General features: G+C 32.2%; 1 long non-coding RNA gene across 1 annotated transcript in view; it reads left to right on the top strand.

Annotated features, from left to right (window-relative positions):
- Nucleotides 1-8,768: 8,768 nt before the first annotated feature.
- Nucleotides 8,769-25,950, top strand: part of LOC128201178 (uncharacterized) — a 30,900-nt gene continuing 13,718 nt past the window's right edge. The window contains exon 1 of the long non-coding RNA XR_008253103.1: nt 8,769-8,894. This is a non-coding gene — a long non-coding RNA (uncharacterized LOC128201178). The remainder of the gene's footprint in view (nt 8,895-25,950) is intronic.

Consider the following 25,950-nt stretch of genomic DNA (forward strand, 5'->3'; position numbering starts at 1 on the left):
AATAATGAGAATCTGGAGAAAGCATAACTTAAACATAACTTAAAGTTTTGGTGCTTATAAAATTGCAACTTAAATTATAATTATAAAATTTATATAATTATCATAATTGCTCCAGAAGTGGCAAGGATAAAAATATGGGCGATTTGAAGTATAAATCTTTTTTTGAAATTGTCTCCAACTTTACCATTAAATACCTCTGCTGGGATTCATAGTCTAAATTGGTATAGTATATATTGACATTACAATTTAGAGTTAAAAGTTTAATAATTTAATTTTGATAAAGTTTCTATGGGACTAATTTGTAAATATATTCTTTCAGACAAAAAAGAATTTTCTAAATCGAAACATAAAAAAATACAATCGAATTAAGAACATTCTTCTTTTTGAAGTCGGTTGAAAATATTAATAAGTACGTTCTTATTGTTTACACTACTATGTATGCAGTGATACATTGTCAATAGTATACTATAACTATAATTACTAACTATAATTATTCAGAAAATTTAAAACCTTTTTCTTAAATATAAAGGGTATGATGAATAATACGGTATTTAAAACATAATATATTTAGACAATGTAGGAATTCGTTAATTTATACAGGAAAATTTGCAACTAAAAGCAAATTCCGTGGCACCGCCTCGCCGTGTCTTCATTTTGGGTATTTCTAACATAAAATTTCATAGTGAATGCCTCATGGAACTTATGTACAATATATCAAGTCTTATATACGAGTAAAATCTAACAACTTAGCAAAAACTAATGCATATAAACATAGTAGCTTTTACAGTATTGACAAATCTGTAAGATAAATGTACACAAAAGTGAATGTAATATATAAAATAGTTTCTTACAAATCTCAGTCGTCTATGACCGGTCTACTACTAGTCGGTTCTACTGAACTAACCAAAATTCGGAGTGTTCTTAGACTGTAACGTCATTAATGATGCAAATAATTTGTGCCAACATCAAGATAATTGGTGGTGTAAACAAAATTTCAATGCAATTCGGTTGCAAACTATCTTTGAACATTTTACTGAACTGTAAACAATTAACAAAGCTTGGAAGTATTTTTTTTTTTCATTTAATGTATGCAATTTCAAATTTGTTCTCTTGAATATACTATCATTGACGGGCTTGCTATTGTGTACAGATTCATTATAATAATGACGCAGTTGGCAGCTGAAACACGGAATGAAATGCGTCTTTGTTTTGTTCATGTGATACATATTTAAAAAAAAAATTATGTACATACAGCTTTTAACAGTCTTGTTAATGTAAACGGCGTGCTGTGCCTGCATCATTATGACATGTGTGCCTAGTACATAAAGCTCGCACGAGTAGAACAGGGGGATATTATTCAGCAGTTTTTGCCCGAGCTGGCGGTACATTTGTATGCGATTCGCTTCGGTGGCGGCTGCCCGCGAGATTAGCGCCTGCCATACACGCTGCGTGATTAAACAGTTTCCGGAGTTATTTCGTTTTGTCTCTATCTCCTGTTCGTAGACTATATGACGATTTATTCGGATTCGTTTTATAATTATGGGAAAATAACAATTACATCGCCATTACAGAAAGGAGATTTTCAATTCTCGCATGATACGCTATCAATCTTCGCAGATTCTGTATAAATTTGGATAAATCCAGCGACTCCTTCTACTGCTACTGTGCTCTCTTAATCTTTTTGGAATCGATAGGGTTTACTCCTGTGTTTATAATTCTATCATGATTATGTCGTTGTATTTTTATCGGAAAATAATTTTAAGTTATGTTGTTGCAACTGAGTGTGCTGCAAGTCTTGCAATGTTGCGAACAAACGGTTTTAACATAGGTACTATTTGAAAGTACCTATTTTAATAAGTAGTAATAACACATACACAAGTGCAGTGCCTGTTGGTATGTGTGCCATCTCGAGTGTAGTAGTGCGGAGCGGAATGCGGTCGCGTCCTTCGGCGTACGCCGCGCCGCGCCGGTTCATTTGCACACAGGCGCGCCATGGTTCCTATCCACATTTTATTGTTTCTCAATTACAATTCGAATATGAATATTAAATTCATTACTACCTCTGTTCGCGACTTCGTCTGCGTGACTGGGATATATTGGTCGGTAGTAGGACCAACTAGAAGTAGCTTACATTTCCATCTTAAATACTTACTACGTGTGGACAAAATCAAATTTCGTAACTAAAAAAAATATTTGAACTATGATGTGTATTGTAAACATTTTACTAGAATAACTTTAAATTTGTTAATGATAAAATGGATCTTTATTGTATGAAATAAAATATACTTGAATTTTAATTAGGGTATTAATAGATAAGAAACAACAAAAGAAACTTACTTTAACAATTTTATACTTAATATTAGCAGGAAAACGAATGTTGCCAAAACGTGTTACCAATGCTGCGTCACAATGTAACGAGAACTATCATTATAGTGGTCTATGGCTGTTATCACTCCAATAACATTCTATAACGTTACTTATTTGAATAATAAAGTTTGTGAAAATATATTTGTTGTAATAACAATATAATATTAAAACATAGAATAGATGTAAATCGTTTAATGTTAATGTAATCGTGACATAAGTTATTAATGACAGATCGCTTAGATGATAAAAAGACTATGATAGTAGGAGGTGTTATACCACATTACTCCCCCCCAATGGAAATACAGTTTTTAGAAACCGTAACGTGCTGGTATTTTCCGCTGGCGTAGTGAGCGACGTAGTAACTGTGGCCGCGGATCAGTAGGGGTAATTTCATCGTTTCTCGATGCTGAGGTGGCAACAAAAATACCATCATGTGGTGTTGAACCTTCAGGGTGTTGCCTGCTGGTAGAGGGTACTGGTGATGATTGTCTTCCACAATCACCACTATGTTGTAGTCGAGCTTCTCTATCTGTGATTCGTTGATAGTGAGTATATGCTGGAATGCCATCTTGACTGCTAGATAGTCTTGGGCGTAAATGATCGGAATGTTTGCGTTGTCGGACTCCGTTCGAAAACTGTACCTCATAGGAGTATGGTCCGTTGCATTTTATTATTATACCTGCATCAGATCCCTTCCCTGTGGGTTTATTTACCCAAACTTTATCTCCGTGTTTGTATGTTGGCGGAACGACTACCTTCTGTGTTGGTCTTATTTCTTTATACAGCCTCATCCGTTCTAAGTCGTCTTGTATGTTTGGTTTTAATAAATCGAAGGTAGTACGCATTGGCCTTCCAAACATTGCTTCAAAAGGAGTTCGGTTTGTTGATCGACGGGTTGTGTTCCTATAAGCTTGAAGGATCCTGCTAAGTCGTTCATGCAAATCGATACTCTTGTCCGAAGCTAACAAACGTTCTTTAAATGTACGAACAGCACGTTCTGCTAATCCATTTGTTCTAGGGTGGTATGGGGTCGTTCTAATGTGTGTTATACCAATATTTTGACAGTGAGATTTAAACTCGTCAGATATAAATTGAGGACCATTATCGGTAACGATATATTTGGGCACGCCAAATGTTGCGAATATAGTATCTAGATGAGATATTGTTGATCTCGATGTTGTTGATTTCATTGGTATAATCTCTAGCCATTTTGTATAGGCGTCTATTACTATGAGCCACATATATCCAAAAAATGGGCCCGCAAAATCTATATGTAACCTATACCACGGTTCTGGTGGTACTCCCCAAGGATACACTGGCGCAGCATTAATATTACTCCTTGAAGCTTGACAGAGTGTGCACCGTTTTAAGAAATTCTGGATGTCTTTGTCTATGTTTGGCCAATAAACATGCAGTCTCGCTAGTGACTGCATAGCATTGACGCCGTTATGTCCGTCATGTAACATTTCAAGCATAGCAGGCTGTAACTTCTTGGGTATACATAATCTTCCATTCCACAAAATTATTCCATCTTCAAATGACATTTGTTCTCTTTTTTCGTAATATGTATGCATATCGTTTGATAGTTCTTTCTTTTCTGGCCAGTGGTTCGTTAGATATTGTTTAATTTTGTTAAGGTTTGTATCGCTACGTGTTTCTTTTCTGAGCTCATGTTTTGTTACAGGTATGTTACTTAGTCTAAGGTGTAGGAGATGTGAAAATTTCGGCAATCCTATTCGTTCTTCTATTGTTGTATCACAATTAGGTAGTGGCAGTCTTGATAATACATCAGCTGGGCTATTTTCCTTGGCTGAATGGTAGTTAATAGTATATTCGTAACTATTCAGAATCATGGCCCATCTAAGCAGGCGATTGCTTGCAATTTTAGGTGTCTCTCTATCTTGGCTAAAAATACGTTCGAGAGGTTTGTGATCCGTTAAAAGAGTAAATTTCCGACCATAGAGATATTGGTGGAACTTTGTTACTGAGTAGACAATACCTAATGCTTCTTTATCGATTGTTGAGTATCTACGTTCCGTTTCAGATAATGTTCTGGAAGCAAAAGCGACAGGTCGCATTGTATTGTCTATTTTATGAAAAAGGACTGCACCAACTCCCTTATCGGAAGCGTCACTGCTGACGTAGATGGGTTTACTCTCATCATAGTGAGCAAGGGTTTCATTCGATGTCAGAGTGTTTTTCAGATCGTTTGTTATTTGCGTGTCCTCGATGGTCCACTCCCACTTTTGATTCTTTTTTAAGTGGCGATACAAGGGAGCGCATCTAACATGTAAATTATCAATAAATCTACCATAATACGTAATAGAACCCAAAAAGGATCGTAATTCAGCTACGTTGGTTGGAGTAGGCATCTTCTTGATGGCTTCAACTCGTTCTGATGTTGGATGTAACCCATTTTTGTCAATTTTATGACCGAGAAAAGTCACACTTTCCTGTAACCAAGAACATTTGGAAATTTGACTTTTGATACCTGCTTCTTGTAGCCTTTGTAATACTGTTCTGACTCGTTTTATGTGTTCTTGACGAGTACCAGCTGTAATTAATATGTCATCGAGGTAGCATACAACTCCATCCAACCCACTTAGGATTTGGTGCATGATTCTTTGGAAAACTGCTGGTGCAAAAGATATACCAAAGGGTAATCGTTTATACTGGAAGTAACCTTTGTGTGTTGAGATGGTTAAGTACCTTCTAGACTCTGGATGTACCAATAGTTGGAGATAGGCATCTTTAAGGTCTATTTTAGTGAATAATTGTCCTCCTGCTAGTTTTGAGGTAATTTCTTCAAATCTCGGTAGTGGGTAATCATCTACTTGTACGTATTGATTGATTGTTACCTTGAAATCAGCACAGATGCGTACGTTTCCATTTGATTTTATCGCAATAACTATGGGTGATGCCCACTCAATCGGCGTTGCCATGGTGTCTATTTGTTCTAAGACCCCCTCACGTACTAAACGCTTCAGCTCCTCATTGACTTGTTCTTGTAATGCGAGAGGAACTGGTCGCGGCCGGAATGCCTTCGGTCGTATATTACTGGGGATATGGATTTTCGCGCTATGACAGTTAATTGTTCCCAACTTTCCGTCAAACAATGTTTCAAAATCTTTTAGAATGAGGTCAATCTCATAGCTATCTTTGGTGTTCATATCGGACTTCGTTTTTGTTGTGGGTTCCTTAATGTTGCACAGACGGGCACCAGGTGGCATAGGCAAGTTGAATTGTAGACACCAATCTAAGCCAAATAATGGCAGGTCATTATGTTGTGTCACATAAGCCGACAATACTTTCACTGTGTTAAAAGCCTTCACGGAAATGTCACAAACCCCTAACGTTTCAATCTTAACGTCAGTATAGGCAACAAGATTCTTACATGTTTTTAATGATGGCCGTCCAATTGTTTCCCAAAGTCTTTTACCAATGACGGAGCGTACAGCTCCAGGATCATATAACATTTCAACTAACTTATTGTTGAGTTCTGTTGATATCATAATTTTGCTAACCGAATTTGGGAACTTAATTGTACAGGTATGTATGCTCTCATCCCCTGAATTTTCATTCTCACTATCATTGAGATTTGATTGTTTTTTGAAAGCAATATGCCTTGTATTATATTTATTGATTTTAAGACGGCCACTACTTATGCAAACGTTTGAGAAGTGGTTCAATTTGTTGCAAGCATTGCATCTCTTCCCTTTTGCAGGACATTCGTTTATGTTTTGGTGAAAATTTCCCCCACAGAATATACATTTTTTTGATGAATTTGGCGTTTCTTTTACAGATCTCTTGCTGGTTCGAGTATTGATTTTGTTTACGGCTTGTAATTCGGCAGTTGTTTCAATGGTAGTGGTGTTTGTTATACGTTGGCTCTGGATTTCTGCTTGTTCTAGTTTGTTCAATGTAGCTATAACATCAGCGAGTTTGGAATCGTTTGTTGGGTGTTCTTTTATAAGTTCTTGTTGCCATACAATATTATTAATACCAATTACTAATTGATCTTTAATACGTTCTTCTAGTGTGTTACCAAATTCACAGTACCCGGCGAGTGAACGAAGTTGTAATACGAATTGTGAAATCGTTTCGTTTTCATTTCTATATCTTGTTGCAAAAGATACTCGTTCGGAAAGGACATACCGTTTTTTGCCGTAATATTCATGAAGTACTTTGACAAGTTCATCGTAGGTTTTTGACGTTACTGCAGATGGGCGAAAATAATCCACAAGTATCTTGAATGCTGTTGAACCAACTCGGGAGAGAAGTAATTGTTTCCTCTTGTTATTGCAATCTGGGGATCTTCCGTCGAGGCCATGGAGTTGCAGTTCTATTTCAAATCTTTGTATATAGTATTCCCAATCTTCTGTGTTATTGTCGAATGTATTAAAATTAAAACGTTCTAACGACATACCTCGTCGCCAGATTAATGTTGTAATAACAATATAATATTAAAACATAGAATAGATGTAAATCGTTTAATGTTAATGTAATCGTGACATAAGTTATTAATGACAGATCGCTTAGATGATAAAAAGACTATGATAGTAGGAGGTGTTATACCACAATATTATCTATTTTTATTAGGCGTGGAGATTTACTATTTATAAAAATATTTGGTAGGTTATTAATAAAGCCATTGACGCTACATCACTAATGAATTGATATTAATATAGGTTTTTATTTTCATTATAGATAGTGAATTTTTAGAAAAAAATCTGTATATGTATTCCTGTTCCAGTCATTGCTTATACAGATTTGTTCACATGTCTGTGTGTTGGTTTGATATGTGAGTAATAAAATTATGCTTCTGGAATAACCTTAATCTTATTGTTAAACGCACAAGGGATCCCATGGTCGTGAGCGTAATTTGTGTGCTGTTATTGTCTATAAGTAAAGGTTGCCAATTTTGATCAGATAGCCGTCAGCTTAATATAATTCCAAGTTGCATGATAAAATATATTCACTAAATTAACTTTGAAGGTGTTGTTTTATTATGTTATTATTGTTATATTATTATTTTACCATGTAAACGTCTGCCTATATGTCACAGTATATTGTAATATATGCACCGAATAATTTCATGCAATTCAGCTCAGTCTCATTTAGTAAGTAGCTAGGGTATAATTGGCGGTGTTGCCAGACTGGAGAGCGTAGTCTATATGCAGGGTACATTGCGGAGACCCAGTGAGATTTATTGGGGGCTCGTGTGCAAAATGCGGTAATAGTGCCGTCAAACTATGGCAAGAACTGCCTCTTAGCCGTCCAAATATGAATGTTGCGCCTTTGCAGCCATAAAAATTCTTTATGTTTTATTCAGTGATAAATTTTATGTATGTTAAAACGAGATTGGACAAAGAGCCAAGACTTTTCTTTGTTTTTATTCATTACAAATCAGTCACAATGTATATTATATAGATTTCCATTTAGATTATGGTAATCACTAGATTTAGTCCCTTGTCATGAATTATTTTAGTTTATAATCGACTTTAAAAAGAGGTAGTTAGTAATTTGCTTGTATTTTTAGTATTATGTTCGCCAATTTATCAACTGATTTCTTTATTTTTTCAATCGATATATACGTGTTAGTCCCATATTAAGGTCAAATTTAAAAAAGTTTTTTTTTAAGTAGTAATTTCTTAAATATATTACGCTAAATAAAATTTAATGTTTTCTGAGTCATTTTAGTTATTTAGGTTATGCGTTGATAGACCAGTTAGGTCAGAAGAAGTTTGTATACATAAATATATAAAAAATATTACTGATGTTTCAATGAAAAATGTTATTATTTTTTTTGCAGAATGTGTATCGAAAGTAAGTTAAATTGACATTCTACACAAGGACAAATTCAGTCGCATTAATGCCTATCTGCTTTGATTATAAAGGCGATATAGTTCTTTAAAAGGAACAGACAAGTCTAAAAGTGCTTAATGCTATAAACAAATCCACGCTATTAAGCCAAAGAAATAGCTAATTCAATACCGATAATTGTCAAGAAAAATTATGCACGCCGTAATGAAATAACATAAACATTCACTCTCTAATTATACCTAAACATAATTTATTAGCTAGTGACATAGACAAATTTAAATCGATGTTTACACAAAAAACATTTATAGTCAATCGAAATGATTAGCAACTTTTCAAGGCAGTGTTCTGCAGAAAGTAACAAAAAATTTCGAGCGTCTCATACTAACACGACGTATTCAGCTGTCAAGTTAGTGAAGTTCTTTGGTGAAAATGTTTAGTTTCACTAGTAGTACAATCCTTTAAAAGAATGCCAATGATTCAGATTTCACTCTGTATACAAATTCTTAAAACAGCAAGTCTTTATTGGAGCCAAGAGAGTTAGTAATTTACAATTCAGTACTGCTCATTACCCGTTTCATTGCGAGCGTGACGTTATGTTATTATCCATTTCACACAAGTGTGCATGCGCAGTGCGCACGCGGCAAGTTCCGCATATGGTAGCTTCTTGTGCATCGTGATTCATCGGCCGTTGCCACCGGCCATTAGTCAGTTTGTTTACTTACTTTTATGAACGATAAAATACTTTATAAACAGTCCCAAGTGTATCGAGGAATTATTACTACACGTAATTTGTTTGGATGAAGCAATGCCGATAGATGAGTTCACAAAGAATTGATAAGAGATAGAACTTCTCATTACTCGAAGTATATTACAAAATCGAATATACTTATAAGATTCCCGCGGCTCGGCTTATGCGAATTAGAATAAATATCTAAGCTAAACCTGTGTTAATGTAATTGTTCTATTTGTGTACTAAATTTTATTCAATTCCGTTCAGCCGTTTTGTGTTATTAAGTAACAAACAGCTATCCGTGTATCTGTAGTAACTTACTATACTGTAACGCTTAGATACCTTTCAAACGAGTCGGCGTCAATCAGCTCTGTTGGGTTCAGATATTTCTTCGAAAAGTCACTTTACTAATTATTTATTTATTACTCTTTATACATAAAAAATATTTTTATATTATTTTTTATTTCAAATATTAATCTATGAGAAATGAAAAAAATGTCCACAAACAAAGGCTGGTGGAAAGGAACGGTAATCCTTACCAATTGGGATTACTGGCGAACTAAAAGCGTTACAATAGATAACACATGGCCACATCACAATGGCTCCAATAACAATACACAAGTACGATGAAACGTGACGCATGCTTACTTATCGATTTCTAATCATACGCCCCCGCGTCGGCTCCGTATGTTACTGTAATTTAAGTAATATTTAGTTACATGATTCCAATTATCGATACATATAATTAGACAGTTTTCCATATGGCGAATGGCCAAATTATTTGCCAACAAAAGTGATACCACAATTTTTTATGTAAATAATAAACAATAAGAAATGGCATGTCTCTTATTACTGTCACGTATAGTTACCGATTTTACTACGATTTCTGATACTTTCACTAATTTATGTAATTATAATTTGTATTAAAATAACACTTAACAGTGATTAATCGCGACAATAATGAAATGTAGAATTTTACATTCCTAATGATACCTATAATAAAATTTTAATTAGCCTGTATCAGTACAATTCTTACTAATATTGTAAATATGAAAGCGAGTTTGTTTGTTACCATATAGCGACTTAATCAATCACTATGAAATTTAGTATACACGTATTGTATGGGATGGAGAATGGCTATTGGCATATAGGCTACTTTTTATCCCGGTCAGTAAATATATCCCGGTTACGCGAACAAAGTCGCGAGTAAAAACTAGTATCAAATATTTACGAGTATAACTAATGCGAGAGGTCATTGAAAGGCAGAACAGTGTTTTTGTCTCTTGATGATGTTTGTCCGCTTTTACATAATTATTTGAATATGTACACATGTACAAATGGCTTTATATCATAGTTTCAGTTTCACTAGATCTCTATAACAAGATTCTGTTTGGAACTTTAAAAAAATCACAGTGTATCTGTGTGTTATAATATTATTGTTTGTTTCAATGTCAAATTAATAAAACAGAGTCATACTGATGACACTTGACCAATAAACATGGTTGACAAAGACCTGTGACTAACAAGCAAGTTACGCCGCATTAAAAACTACAGATAATAGTCTGTGGAAACAATATGTCCCTACTGTTGCAAATATTGTTAAAAAGTAACAGAATGATTTTCTATTAATTTATGTCGTAGAAAGAGATTGTTAGGTACTATCCTTAAAATATAATTTGCATATATATGGCGTTCTATAATTTATGATACAGTTCAGCAATAAAGTACAAACCTATGTTTATAATTCTTAATGTGCACGACTTTATCTGTATGTTATTTGTAGACAAATACATGCTAAGAATCAAAGTTTTTATAACTTACCAACTGACCTGGCAAATATTATTTTGCCACTTATTGGATTTTTTTTTATTTTAATAAAATAGGTTAAGCAGTTTCGAGATATTAGTGTAAATAAATACTGTGAATGTTTAAAATCGGGTTTTATATCTTTATTTATAGTTTTGTGTTCGTATTTAAAATTAATGTTATCACTATTATCATATGATGTGAAAAATAGTAGCATTTGTTAAAGATAATAGTTTTTTATTTCGTATTATTTTGCGGTGCGCAAATCAGAATGATTTTGTTATTCGAAAAATTAGTAATTATTAATTTTTAAGTAAAGAAATTAGTAGTCGAGTGAGTAAAATTAGTAGTTGTATTAGTAATTTCGCGCATCGCTAGAATTATTGGATCGGTTAATAACTATTTGCTTCATTTTTTTAATATACAATATTTTATAAAAACACTTAATGATATGTAATTTATTTGGTATATAATTTGTAAGATTTTTTTTAATCTTAGACCTGTAACATTGACAAATATATGTAAGTTTATTTTAGATTTGGTAGAGGTATCTCACCACCATTGATATACAAAACACCAAAGATGTAGGTATCAGAAACTCATCACCATTAAAGACTAAACAGCGGCATTCTAACCTAATTATGCACTTATTTGTAACCATTGATTTTTGCAGTAAAACGTGTTGAAATGTACAAATTTTGTAGAATGAATGTCTAGAAATTATATCTAGGTTCCCTATTTTATTATAACTACTTAGACATGTTTATTCGAGACAATTTTATTTATACCATTTGTATAGAAATGTGAATCTTGGATTTTCTGTATATTAATTCTCACTGTGTTATTCTTAGTTTGTAAACTATATAAAAGTTATTATTTCATAATTTAATAAAATTATCTTTGCTAAAATTATCAATAAGTCACCTAAAGAAATCAATATGAAAGTATTAAGTACTTATAAAATATTTACTTTGAAAATATTGGAGCGTTTAACAAATATATTTATCCACACTACCATTCGTGACTTCATATCGTGTACAAATAAATATACATAAATATATATACTGCAGGGTAAAGCAACTTTGTTATTTAGTGATTTACGATGACATTTCAATATGTAGTATATTTTGAATGCCTTTGGTTTTACACTTATTACTCAGTATTACTTTCAAAGAGTGGGTAAAATTTAAATATATATACATACAAACATACATATCTGTCACGCCTGTCTCCCATTAGGATAGGCAGAAACAATAAATATGTATATTTGAACCTAAATAGCTTTATATTACATTAACTTCGTAACTTGCTCTTATATAGGATCACAGTGAGTTTAACTTAGTATCATATTGTTGTTATTACTGTAAAGGGATTATAAATTTATTAATAATGTTTACGTAGGCATATAGGTGAACTGGGTTATATTTATAAATATAAATGAGTGAGAGAGAGAGAGAGAGATTCTAACTGGAATTACACACATAAATAATAAATTTTAAGGTTGTTACTTTTATAAGATCTATATCTAGCCAAGTTTATTTATAAGGCAAAGGTTATGTAAGTTTTATTTTATTAAAGTATTGATTTGAATATTATAAATGAATGGTCGATAGCATATTATTATTGTAAATGAATTTTAAACTTGCAAATTATTATTTGCAAGTTTTAAATTCTTATTCATTGATTTTATACTCATAATAAGAGTTAGATATTGGAATCAAATTTAGTTTATATATTTAAAAATAGAATACAATTTTTTTATTTTTAGTATTGTTATTTTCAATACTACGGGGTCGACGTCTGAATACAGTTAAGGAAGTATAACAAATCTATACCAAATCAAGAATAATAGGTATAACATTTAGGCGGAAATATAATTATTTGGATATAAATAACAATTACAATTTTTTGGTGGAAATAATATTACTGTAAGCGGTAATGGGGGCTTGTCGGGTCACGCGACAACCAGTATCGGCGGACCTCCATTTTGGACATCTAACAGCATAGAATTTCAAGAAAAGCTTTTATAATACAAATTCTAAGAACATATAATTCAATTCTAGATAGTATGTTCCATTTATGTCTTACTTCATTTATGTAATCATGTAAAATGGTATATAAGTTGCAAACTAACCTGATTAAAGGAGTAACTAAATTGAAGAAGTGTGGGCAGATAGCACCACTTCAGAATTATAGTGAAGACATTATAGAATAATTACAATAAATTTTGATCCGAGACTGCAAGAGCTGCTCTCAAAACTCGTGACGTTTGTTATTCGTACCTAACAACCAAACCATTTTGATATTTTCAATCGACTTCAAAAAGGAGAAGCTTAACAATTGGATTGCATTTTTTTACGATTGTTTTCTAATAATTCCCATCAGATGTAAACCGAATTAGATTTTTTTTTTATATCTAAAAGTATATATAGATGACTTCCATAGAAATGTTATCAAAATTGATTCTGTAGTTTAATTTTGAAATCAAAATAACAGGTTTTGCTGCAATTGATATTTTTTGTTTGTGGAATACAGTGTTTAATTATATATGAACAGTATAATCTGAAAATAAAATTACTCGCTTAATCTGACGCTTGTTTATAGATAGATAAGGTTGTTGTATGTAAACTAGCTATTGTTTGTGACAGTAACCTCATGGGACGCAGGCGGTGGAAGTGCGGCTGTGTCGTCGGAGTTTCAATCATTTGGTAGCGTATTGTTTCATTGTTGAGGTTTGCATTTGGAAATGTTCATTTCGCTGTTTCACAAGTTAATTCTAATTTAGTGTAATATATGGTTTCTGCAAGTTGTATTCATGATTAAACAGTGCTTATAGCTTAAGCTTACAGTATTATGCTTAGATTCATATTTATTAAAATCTATCGAGTCGTTTCGACTATACATTGCAACAAACGTCTCAGCATAGACAATACCTTATGACACTTGAAAAACGGCTTTGTATTTTTGGAGAACAAAAAGTTCATGAATTTGAAGATTTAATTTAATTTGATATTTATATAAAATCAAGCTTTTGATGGGGTTACGTTGTATTTGTGTGGACATTACCTGTAATGTAGGGGCAAATCAGCGTGCCGAGGGTGTACGGGTGGGGGTAGAATAGGGCACAGACCGAGTTTGATTGATGACTGGGGTAGCATTGTGCGTACGGTTGCCCATTGTCCGAGAAACGTGAATCGAAACAACTGGACGAGTAAAGTAAACGAGCTCTTTTATAACACACGATTATTCTACGGATTCGTAAGGTTTCGTGTCAAAGAATTGCGGTTCATTAAGATTTCATGTCTCTAAATATATGGTTTCCTTGTTGGTTTAGTTTATATTTTTTGTTCTATTTATAAATCCAATTCACTGCGTATAGACTAGAGACCCCAGTTTGGTACACAAACATCCACGTTTTATAAAGCAAATAGTCTCTAAAGCTCATATAATATGTAGGTACTTAATAAGTCGGCTTGGTAAATAGTTACTTCTTTTAGTTTACAATTATTAATATCTCTGAAATAAAAAGAATTTACAACACATTGCATTCTTATTTCATTACTATCCAGATAACTGTGGATAATTAAATAAAGTGTACTCATTTATTGATTCGATCATTAAAAACAATTATATATTGAACTAACTAATGCAAATATTGCCATAGAAATGCACTTTTACATCTTGGGTGCCGTCAATATTTTTACAGTTCATTAAATGGAAATGTATGTCAAATACAAGTATTAGGGAGGGAAACAACAGTGTACAAACAAATAAACGAAGCGGAAGAAATTGCTGGGAGGTAAGTACAAACACGGGAAGCGAAGAGTGCAAGCCGTGAGTGAGCGCGACTTGTCGATCGCTGGGACATGGCATGAAATAGGTCGGAAAATAACTCCATTCCCGCGGGCACTACTGCGATTCAATCAAGTCTGATTCAGAATTTTGGAGTTCGTTTACCGAAGGAGGTGGAATATACGCAACCGAAATAGGATTCGAAGATTGAGCGAGAAAGGATTTCGTGTAATCGTTTTACGTTCGGTAACCGACTGCCAAAATACTTTGTATTCGAGTCAGTGGTTAAACGCACAACTAAAAAGCTGTTTTTATTACAAATTGTATTCAATGGCAAATAATCTAGTTTCGTCTTTTATAAATTTTCAAATCATTATTAAAATGTTGATAAGTATCGTGAGTCATATTTTATTTATATAGGCTATGCTGACGTATTAAATTCGGGGATACCCAATTACGAGTAGTTTCGGATTCAATAGGTTTCAGGGCGCAGATCACGAGCTATGTCACGAGCAGCACTGTTACACTAATCGTGTGCCCACGAATTTAACATCAAAGTCGATATAAATAATATATTGTAGTATCATTTATACAGTTATAATTATCTTGCAGTTCAAACAGTGCAAACTTAAAAGTACAAAAATTTCAGCTATGCAAATGATGGCCCTTTGATATTAGGTCTGTTACACTTTACCCGCTTACAGAATTGAATTGCAAATGCGATTATCTGATATGGTAAGCCACAGTTTCAATCACACGGGTGCTTAGATCGCAATATGCTGCTGTTCCTTACTGGATCTGTTGACATCGAACCAATTAAGTCTCTAATAACGAATATTAAATCCTTCCTTGAATGCTGGTGTTTAAAACAACTTTTTATACTACCTTATATTATGTATAACTTAGGTAGGATGGTTATGACGCAGTTATTTATAAATACAGACAAAAATCCTGTAGTAATGGTTGTTTGTATTTAGTGTCACAATTTTCGTTACATATTATTAACAATAGATACCACAATAACATCGTAAGGACCAAGCTTGACTATGTCGTAAAAATGAATTGGAGAAGAAACGAACACTAGAATCCAATTTAACACACTACTTTAAAATTGAAATTTTCTTTTCGTCATTATATAACGTTTGTTCCAAAATTTTCAATTAATTTTTTAATCAAGTAATTATTAGTTCAAATCTAGTTTATCAGTACGACACCATAAGATATAGTAGAACGAAGAGGCCATCTGCATTTAAAAGTATTAGGATAGTTCGAAAAAACAGGTCTTTGTTAATTGGAGATTTACATTTTCGAAAAATTATTTATCCTAATAAATGTGTAAATTGAATGGCAACAATTTTTCTAACGAGGTAGGTACCTTTAGAATAGGAATATCTGTAGGTATATATAGAACAACCTTCTGCTTACTCTATACGTAATCCATTTATTCCTGAAGAATGTTTGGAGGTGTGTGTACACTAATCTCCGCGGTTTAATCGGAACAGATGTTATCTCACTCCTCTGAACAAGATGGGGGCTCGTTGATTTATTTAGCGTAACATTCTAGGAATTTATGCAAGAAGAAATTCACGGCGAAATTATCTGCGGCAATAAGTTAGTGATATTTATAGGGCTTCCAATTTGTAACTAACTAGATTAACTTCGTGTCCGTCATGACGGTCATTATTGATCCCACTTTCGTATTCTTTGATGTCAAAATATTACAACAATATTTCTAAATATTTTTAAATACACATGAAGTTTAAATTTTATATGTATATATAACTAGTATTGAAAACCACTAGCGTTTTAAGAAAACTATTAAGCGACTTCACTATGAATAAGTCGAAAGAAGGAACTTTGGACTTAATCTTATGATCTTGTCATAATTAAAATATAAATTTTGTTTTTTTTGCGAAGCAAATTTCTATTTAGTCCCAGTTTGGTCACTATATTGTATATCGGTAGTGAAATTAAACAGAATTAAACAAACGCATTATAATGTGCTCTTTTATAATTTAATAGAAATATATATACAACTGTATTTATTATTAAAATAATAATATTATAATTTTTGTCATGTTAATGTAGGCAACATGATAAAACCAATATTTCACAACGACATTATTGTTAAAATAAAATATTATTAAAAGTAAATTAGTCTACAATATCTACAAGAAAAACTAAAATTTATTATATTATACGTATATATAAAATAAACGTTGTTATTGATAAAGTATATATTCATAAGATATAAGTTCAATAAAATAACGAATATGATCTAAGCAATAAAATTAGGTACTTTTTAAATAACTTCCAAAGGGTGATGTTTTATTCGTCTAGATTATATGAAGGTATAAATATTTTTACAATTGATAGAACATATTAATTTTGTTACGATTAAAAGGACTATTTTTTTGTGTAACAAATTCATTTATTTATTATTAATTTTGTTTAAAGGCAATATCTATTTGTACTTTATCATCAAGCATTCTTCAACGTTGTCAAAACATACAAATAATGCAAGCCGCTGCATAATGGATCTTAAGTACTTCCCTATTTATTGTTTAAATCCCTAATTAATGTTTGGTGATATTTGTTTAATTTTTTTTATATTTTATCACAACTTTATTTCAATTATTTATTTTATTCCAACTTAAGTAACTAAGCAACCCCTGCGTGTAATAGTGCGTGCCTTCTATCGTTCAGGCTTATTGTCAAACGCGCTAATTCTACCTTATCATGCTTAACCGCATCATAAAACCGACCCTTTAACCGAAAGTACGGACACGTTACTTCCACGGACATTCAATTTGATGATTCTATTCACGACCTTCTAAATGTCGGTTAACAGTAGTGCTTATAAGCGGATAGTATTTTGAGCCTTTTTCTTTTTTACTGAATCATTACTTTATATCTTCATTCTCTTTACTGGAATTAGAGCAGTTGTTTATAAATAAACACAATCTATACATGACTTTTTTTATTTTAATTTACTAAAAAAATCGATTGTAATATGTTTAATATATAGAGCGATATGATATTGCCTAGTAAAGGTTACGTTTGAAAGCGTAATAATATTGAAAAAAAAAAAGAAATATTTGATTTTAGTATAATTTTTACTTTTAATTAATTTAATAAATTATATAGAGCAGATCAAATTATAGTGCAGAGATGATGCAGAACAGATCAAGGAAAAAATAACAATTCTCTCACCTATAATTTCAATCCTTTGCAGTATTTATAATTATCATATTTTGCATCATAAGAAAATGTTGTTTTAGGACTTATTATAAACAATTTATATTTGTTCAAAAAGTAAAAATATAAACATTTCTATCAGTTTTTTGAAATAAATTTTAATAAACACGTTAAACTGAATACACACACACACACACACACACACACACACACGCACACACACACACATTTAGGTCAATTATTCATTTATAGTGCATTTCAATAGAATTTAATGAAAATATAATAACTTTGGTTGTAATTATCATAGCAACACTCGCTAAATTAAAAATATGAGTAGTAACAAATCGAAATATTCAATTATTTTATCGATTTTTTATTTGTACTATTATTAAACATTAAAAAATTATCTTATTATCAATTATTTGTTTGTTTACATTCCTAAACAGATTATACCAAAAACACTAATTACCAAAGAAATTGTTAAAAGTTTATAGGCACAAGAACAAAAGGTAACTTAATTATTTATTTTAAATATCTAATAATTATTAGAAATTGTCATATGAACGCTGAACAAAATAGTGATGAATTTACAGAGTTTCCTTTTCTGTTAATCCATGGCGTTTTATCGTTACAGGACAATCTTTGATTGAAGAAGAAAACACCGAAGAAAAGTAAGCGATGCAAGCGTAATTTAAAAAGTTTTTGGTTTAATCATACTCGTATCAAAACCATACAATAATATATTACTCTTTTAATAATTAACCAATTAGAAAATGAAAGACAGTAACTTAGAGCAATAAATAATACATTGGTTAGTTCAGTGGTCGATAACAGACACAGAATGAAGTGTAAGTTTGTGGGCATCACAACCCTAACAGTGCGGCAATAAATCGGTTCAGTGTTCTGTTCAGACAGACACAGCAAAGCCCACTTTGGGCGGCGCTTTCTCGACCTTGCCGTGCGCGGTCGTCGCCCGGCTCGGCCGCCGCCCTCGCCCCTTTAAATATATCGACAAGACACAATGCATGCGCTCTGTCTGTAAGTTTCATGCATTTTGCAGGTTTACTTTTAATATAGATTCAAGGAGAGTAGGTAGATTTAATATAGGTAAGTATTACAAGTATGAGTAACGTGCTGAAGAGGAACGTGTACGTGCATAGGTCTTTTATCATCATTGTTACCAAGTCATGTATACAAGAGACACAATGAAGTAAATTACTGAATGAAAATATACATTCACCATAGTAATTTAAGAGTTTATTTACAAAAAAAAACAGACTTGATTCGTGACAAAATTAGTACGTGTATGATCAACGTGGGAGTAAACCCTGTAGAATATAAAAAGAAGCATCGGAGTTGTAATCGTAATAATACCGAATTTGCGTCACATACGAAAAAAATACAGTCAAACTGAGCATCTCATTTTTGTGAAATCGATAAAAACAAAAAAAAAAAACGAAATAGAAATAAGTATTGAAGAACAAAACATAATAATTTACTAATGTAAAATTTTTATCAAGCATTCTTTGTTCGCTACAATAAACTAACTTGCACGTGCAGTGAATCAATCCAGTCACGTTTCAAAACCAATTGATTAACTCGTAAGTTACTAACAGCAAAGAATATCTACGAGAAAAGGAAAACAATTAATTAACTCATTTCCCGTAATTAACAAGGGACGGACACGAAATTAGTTTAATATCTGGGGTAATCAGTGCAGTGGGTTCCGTGGGCTCGGCGTGCGGCAGGAAGCCGGCTTTCCCCGCGCCAATCGCCCGATAACCTCACTTCGTATCCGCTGCTTTTGTTCCGTCATATCATCACAATAAACATTTTCAGAGAACACTACCGGATTTCCAAAACAGAGCGGGATTATATAGAATAAAATGTGCTATAATTACAAAAATATTATTTTATGTTTGTTAGTAAGTTAATGTAGCCGTGAGATCGATATTCTTTAATCTCATTAACTTTTAGAAACATCTTTATTTTAAAATATACAATATATCCTAAAGATAAAACAACCTGCCTACTTATAATATACCTAATATTTTCGGTTTTTTACGTTAAAATTTTAAAATGATACGAGATGTTTTTAATGACAATTCTCATTCATCAATTTGATTTGATTATTTAAAATTCTATAATGATAATATATATATATATATATATATATATATATATATATATATATATATATATATATATATATATATATATATATATATATATATATATATATACATTAATACACAATAATTCGCCACTGTATGCACATGTAGACAAAGTGGAGTTTGTAAACATTATAAACACATTAAACATTATAGATGAAGCTGAATATATTTTAAAATGATTGATTTGTGAACATGGATGGCAGTAAATACCGACATGCTCCAATGCGTATACGTTGATTTCAAAGAACGTTCAACAGTAGGGGGTCGAAGGCGCTTTCCATGAAAATTATCGCTTTACTGTTCACGGTGTCAGTTGTGTTTACAAACAAGCATTTAATTGACGAAGGAATTCCAAACAGCGTCAGTGTAAAGGAAAACAAGCATCTCCCTCGCACATTTACAGCCGGGTAACATTGGGGCGAAGCATAGTGAACAAACACATTTAGAAGAACTTAATTAAAACTATATTGCTTGATGTCATTCATATCGCTTTAATGTACTGTTTAAATTTACTTATTTAAAAAATCAAAGTAAAATGGCACTGTAACGCGTGAACTCAGTTTAATCCACCTTAAAACATCCTATGTTTTTAAGAATTTTGTGAATTAATGTTTACACATAACTTATCAACATTTATATGACTTGATAAATTAACAAAACCAAGTTTTCTGAACATGTTCAACGTATTTCTGTTGACAAAAGTAATGTTGTGCCAGTAATTAGAAAGATAAATGAACTATACAATATGGTATAACAAAAGTTAGCTCTAGCCTTGCTTTGGCTGTTAATTTTGAAGTGTTAAATTTATTGTTTGCTACAACTGGTTTCGAATTGCGAATTATGTACAATAAGTAGATTTAACTTATTATTCATTTATTACAGTTCTGTAATTTGTAATTATTCTATGAAATTCTACCTTTAATACATTTATAACATTAAATGGTAATTGCTTTGATCAAGTAAATGCATTTCTTTAAATAAATCTGTAAAATTACCATTTTGATACTGTAAAAGATTTATGGTTGTCGGATGTTGGAGATTATTTCTTGCAAATTCAAGACAACCGGTGTCACTTGGCTTGAATATTCATTAGTCGACGAGTTAGGGAGTTAATACCGCATCCGATTAATGTTGATGTTTTCCCGCATTTAGCTTTCACGACGTAGACAGTTGGGGTTCGGGGCTGGCGGCGCGACTGGGGAGTGTTGCACGACTCAACGATTTGTTTTCGTTGGACACATTATCGACTGTTTTACTTCGCATTGTGTATGGCTTAGTATTTAGAATGGCTTTTTCGTGAGTTCGCTGAAATTAATTAGGGTATTTATAACACAAATTTAGGAGGTGATAAAACTCTTAAATATATTATAAGAATACATTACACTTAAAAAGAATCCTTGTAATTAACTGAGTCATTCGAGGTACAACTAAAACCATGAAATAACAAAGTTTTAAGTATAATGTTAATAACGGCTATCGCATCTACAATTTAGCGGGAATCCGCTCAGTGAGATGCCTATTTTCATGAGCACTAGGAAACTTAAATCGTTGTGAGAAGTCGCAAAAAGTGTACAGTCGGGAACCAGAGACGGTTTTAAGTAAAATATTAAATACACCATAGAATTTGTTAATGTAGCAGTGACAGTGGGTGTAGACAGAGTTTTAATATTTGATGAAACGCTTTCAGTCGACGACGTTTTGTCTGGTCGTTAATTGCGTAGTGATGCGTCCACCGCGACTCTTGAACTCAAGGAGTCGTTTAGAGAAAATATTAAAACGTCCCGTGGCGTTACCACGGCTTACTCAGCGGACTAACTGTTTATTGCGGCCTACAGACGTTAACGCCTATAAATTTTATGTGTGTTCACAATGCTGTCGTAAAATGTTGCAATACCCGCTAAATCCCGTTGTTTTTCTTTTGGATCTACAAGTAATATTTTATTTCAGTCGTGGACCGTTTTAGGGCGTTTTGTAATTGCTTTGCTTTATCTTTCCGTGTAAATAATGTGGAGGAGAAGAGAAAGACAGGCGGCTACGAAATCGTATAAGCGGATTCGTTGATTCTAATTTCCGCTCGGATGCGCGAACAATATTCTAGCGTAATTAATATACCCGGATCCGTCTGGCTCCCCGTTTCGGTTGTGAATTAGTAAATACCATCATTTATCTGGAATTTCATTACGTGCATATATTGTTTCATTTTTATTAACAAATCAAATCGATTTTAATTATCATCAAAGAATACAAAATGATTACGCAACTAATAAGATATATTAGATAAAAGAAATGAATTATATTAATTTACCTCTAAATTAAAAAAAAAATCATGGATAGATTTTTTTAAAATATAATAGCTTTAGTAATATATAAAATAGATTATAAATTCGATTTTAAATATTTATTATATTTCTACCCATAAATTGACTGTTTATAGGTATTTATTATTACAGATAAAATAATATAGTTCTGAAATATGGTGATAATTGATAATCGCAATTTCTTTTTCTCTATACTTCTATATAAATCATGCAATCAATTACAGATTACAATTTAGCTAGCTTATCATGGTGGTAATAGAAAAATTATATCAGTGTAACGGACTGGTATAGAGTTACGGTAATGCAAGTTAACATAACAGCTAGTTTGATGAGTAGAAGAAACAAACAGGACACGCACTGGTGGCTTCAATTACGGTCGTGCGATATACGACGTCGTAAAGACTTCACGCAACGCGGGAAACAACTCAAGAGATGAAGGGAAAATGTTATAGGTCCAATGCTGACTGAATCGACGTAGATTTGGCTCAATCTTTACATAATGTTGTTGTATGTGAGAGCAGCGATGCTCATTTAATGTTCAAAGACAGATGTAATAATGTAAAAAGTGAAAGCTGTTTGTTGTACAGCTCTGATACAATAAAACAGTTGTTATAAGTAACAATATTACAAAATAATTTGAGTATAAAATGAGTTTTTAATATTTTATATCCAACATATAAATTTTATATTGTTATAATATATCACAAAATTCTCCTACTATTAAGACGAGTTTGATAAAATATCATTTATAAAAATCCATCAAGTCGATTGTACAAAGATCGAGACACATGTACATACATATACTCGTACATGTGTCTACGTCTGAAAAATTTTACCTTTCATTGGCATTTGAGGAAAACCGGTCACAAAAAATACAATATTGTGTTAGATACTTGATAAACCACTGTCAAAGTTAACATGGCTAAAGAAATGTATTTCAAATATTGATATTATAACAGTATATATATACAGTTACATTGAATTCCAAATATGCTAAATAAACCCTTGGTGTATTCGGTACATACCGGTATTCTCTCGGCAGGATAGCTTTAGTAATTCAGAATTCCTGTATTTTGTTCGTTACCTACATATTTGTTATTCAGTTTGTATTCAGCAGCCGAACGGTTACTCTGTCCCTTCATCAATAATATTGAAAAATGTTTTTTATGTAGGTAAGTTCATATTTTACGTACCAGTCCAATGTATTAGAATTTGAGGCTATTCTAGTCCTATTGCTGACACATGTTTATGGTACGTACTTGAAAAAGATACAAATGATTGTTAATTAAAAATATTTAATCAGTAACTTGCTACTTATGGCAATGAAAAATAATATCTACTAGATAAGTATTCTGAGAACTGAATGATTGTAGATATAATCATAAACCGACAAAGGGCTTATCAGATACCTACGCAAAAATGAAGCAAAAGGGGTGGAATTAAAGTATCTAATTAAGCATAAAATAAGTATTAAAAAATACATTAATAGGAATGAAGAGGTTAAAGAGGACACCATCTACTAAAAAAGTAGTCTATTAATTATAGGATGGAATTTGAATATTCAGTAGGTACCACAGACGGACTGTAGTAAAATTCCATAGGTAATGGATGTATACAAGGAAGTAGACTCTTTAATTTTCTTTCTATGGTACTGTCCTTATAGCACAATGAATTATATTTCATATAGGTATTTTTTATCGCTAAATGTTTTTCTACACGGGAAATACATTTTTGTATATTCTTTGTCTGTGAAAATAAAATCATTTTGCACATACATAAGTCGGTCGTACGTCCCTGTTAAAATTAATCGGCAATTTTGACTTCCATGAATATAAGAGGACTGTATGAATAAGCCCTAATTATAATACGATAGAATCCTTTTGCTTGATTCTTTCAAACCCACCTCTCTTGAGAGCAGTATTATTAATTTTATTTTCATAATACTGAAAAAACGGCAGCGGTAACTTTCTACATATTACGAGGGAAAGTTGTTGTTCGTATCAGTACCATTACTACTATTTATAGTTCTTTTCCAGAGAACAATAAGATGCTGTGCTTTGGCATATATATGATTATTTTCCAGGGGGAGGTCTAGTCCCATAAAATAGATGTATATGAATTTTTTGCTTATAGATGAAAACTTCGCTTATAATTCCGATGCCAACTAGACAATTCTGGAGAGATCACGAATCACCTTTAAATACGCCTATGGTGCAAATGTCATGGAACATTTGTAGGTTTTTATTATGGGTTTGACTCATCGCCAGACATAATCGTAAAAAAACGTATGCAGTGTAGAGACAAATGAACACCTAATGACATTTTATTACCTCTAAACATATTATAATTAGGTATTATGTATTACAAAATTGTCTCAACGGTTCTTTACAAAATTTTACTTAAATGCATAAACGTGATCGTGAGACGAATGCGCGCCAATTACATTTCACACACACTAGCTAATTATAATTTCCTCCGCGCCGCCATTCGGAAAACTATGTTTATGTGTTCTATTTATTAATTAGTAGCTAAATACGTTGCAGTCAGTATAATTATACCACTTTAGAACAGACGAAACGTTATTTCTACGTCCGTAAAAATGTTTTATACAAGAAATTATCGCTTACAATATAAGTAACGGGTAGATCATAGGAGAGACGTTTGTAACTTTTATGTAATGTTAAATGTATGCATTATAAATATAATATTACCGTATGGTCTGTTACGTCTTTTGTGTATGTGTTGTTTGGGTGTGATGATAGAGTAACAATACAACGCATCCTCACTACTTATTATCTTTTAGAATGTCGTAAGTGGCATCTAAGTTAACGAAACACAATTAAGCCAATTAATTTAATTAATCGTATACCTATAGTACAGTAATAACTAAATCCTCTTATGAGAAGATTCATGCCTAGCAATGATATTTATAAGTAGTTAAGGTAAGGTAAACTATACATATAATAATGTTTAGAAATTAAATTCTAAGTAACTAAGGGAAAAGAGTAAAAACTCTTACCAGTCCTATTGTTAGTGAAGTATCACGTCAGGTCGATTTCCACGCGTCTCTTCTCGAAATTATCCTGATGAATTAGTTATGACGGGTCATCTTTACTCACATCATCGTCATCTATAATAATTCTTCACTGGGAGTACCAGTGTACAGGGGTTTTTATTATATTAATATTAATTAGAAAAAAACTCTTAGTACCTACTACTTACTTATGCCGCTCATAATTTAAATATTCGAGAATATACAGTAACGATGTTGGAAGGAGGTAAGACATGACACAGAGACTTTCGCGTTCCTAATTAATATGGATAAAGGTACGTATGTAAAAGAAACTTTGTAGGTGTAACAGTGTACTAAAAATTATATTAAGATTATATGACAACGAATTTCTCGATCATTTATTTATTTGCTTTTGTGCACGTCACACGATATCTTCGTCAATACTAAAGTGAGTGAGTTCCCAAGTAGCAACAACGTGTATTGGATTTTATTTTCATTACTCAAATAAAATTTACTTCAAAACTACTTAATAAATTGTAATGTCTCAACAGCACATGACGTCATCACAGCACGTAAATAACGTTAGACCTTTGAGAACACTAGAAGTCAAAACCGGTTAGTATTATACAAAAATAAAATGATGGAATAATACAAGCGGTTTTTTTATAAACTCGAATTTCCATTAAGTGTCAAAAAACAACACTATTAATACATACTTAATTATTCTTT

Source organism: Galleria mellonella, unplaced genomic scaffold (assembly GCF_026898425.1).
Source record: "Galleria mellonella isolate WM207_F2 unplaced genomic scaffold, CSIRO_AGI_GalMel_v1 utg36, whole genome shotgun sequence".
In the NCBI taxonomy this organism is placed as follows: domain Eukaryota; kingdom Metazoa; phylum Arthropoda; class Insecta; order Lepidoptera; family Pyralidae; genus Galleria; species Galleria mellonella.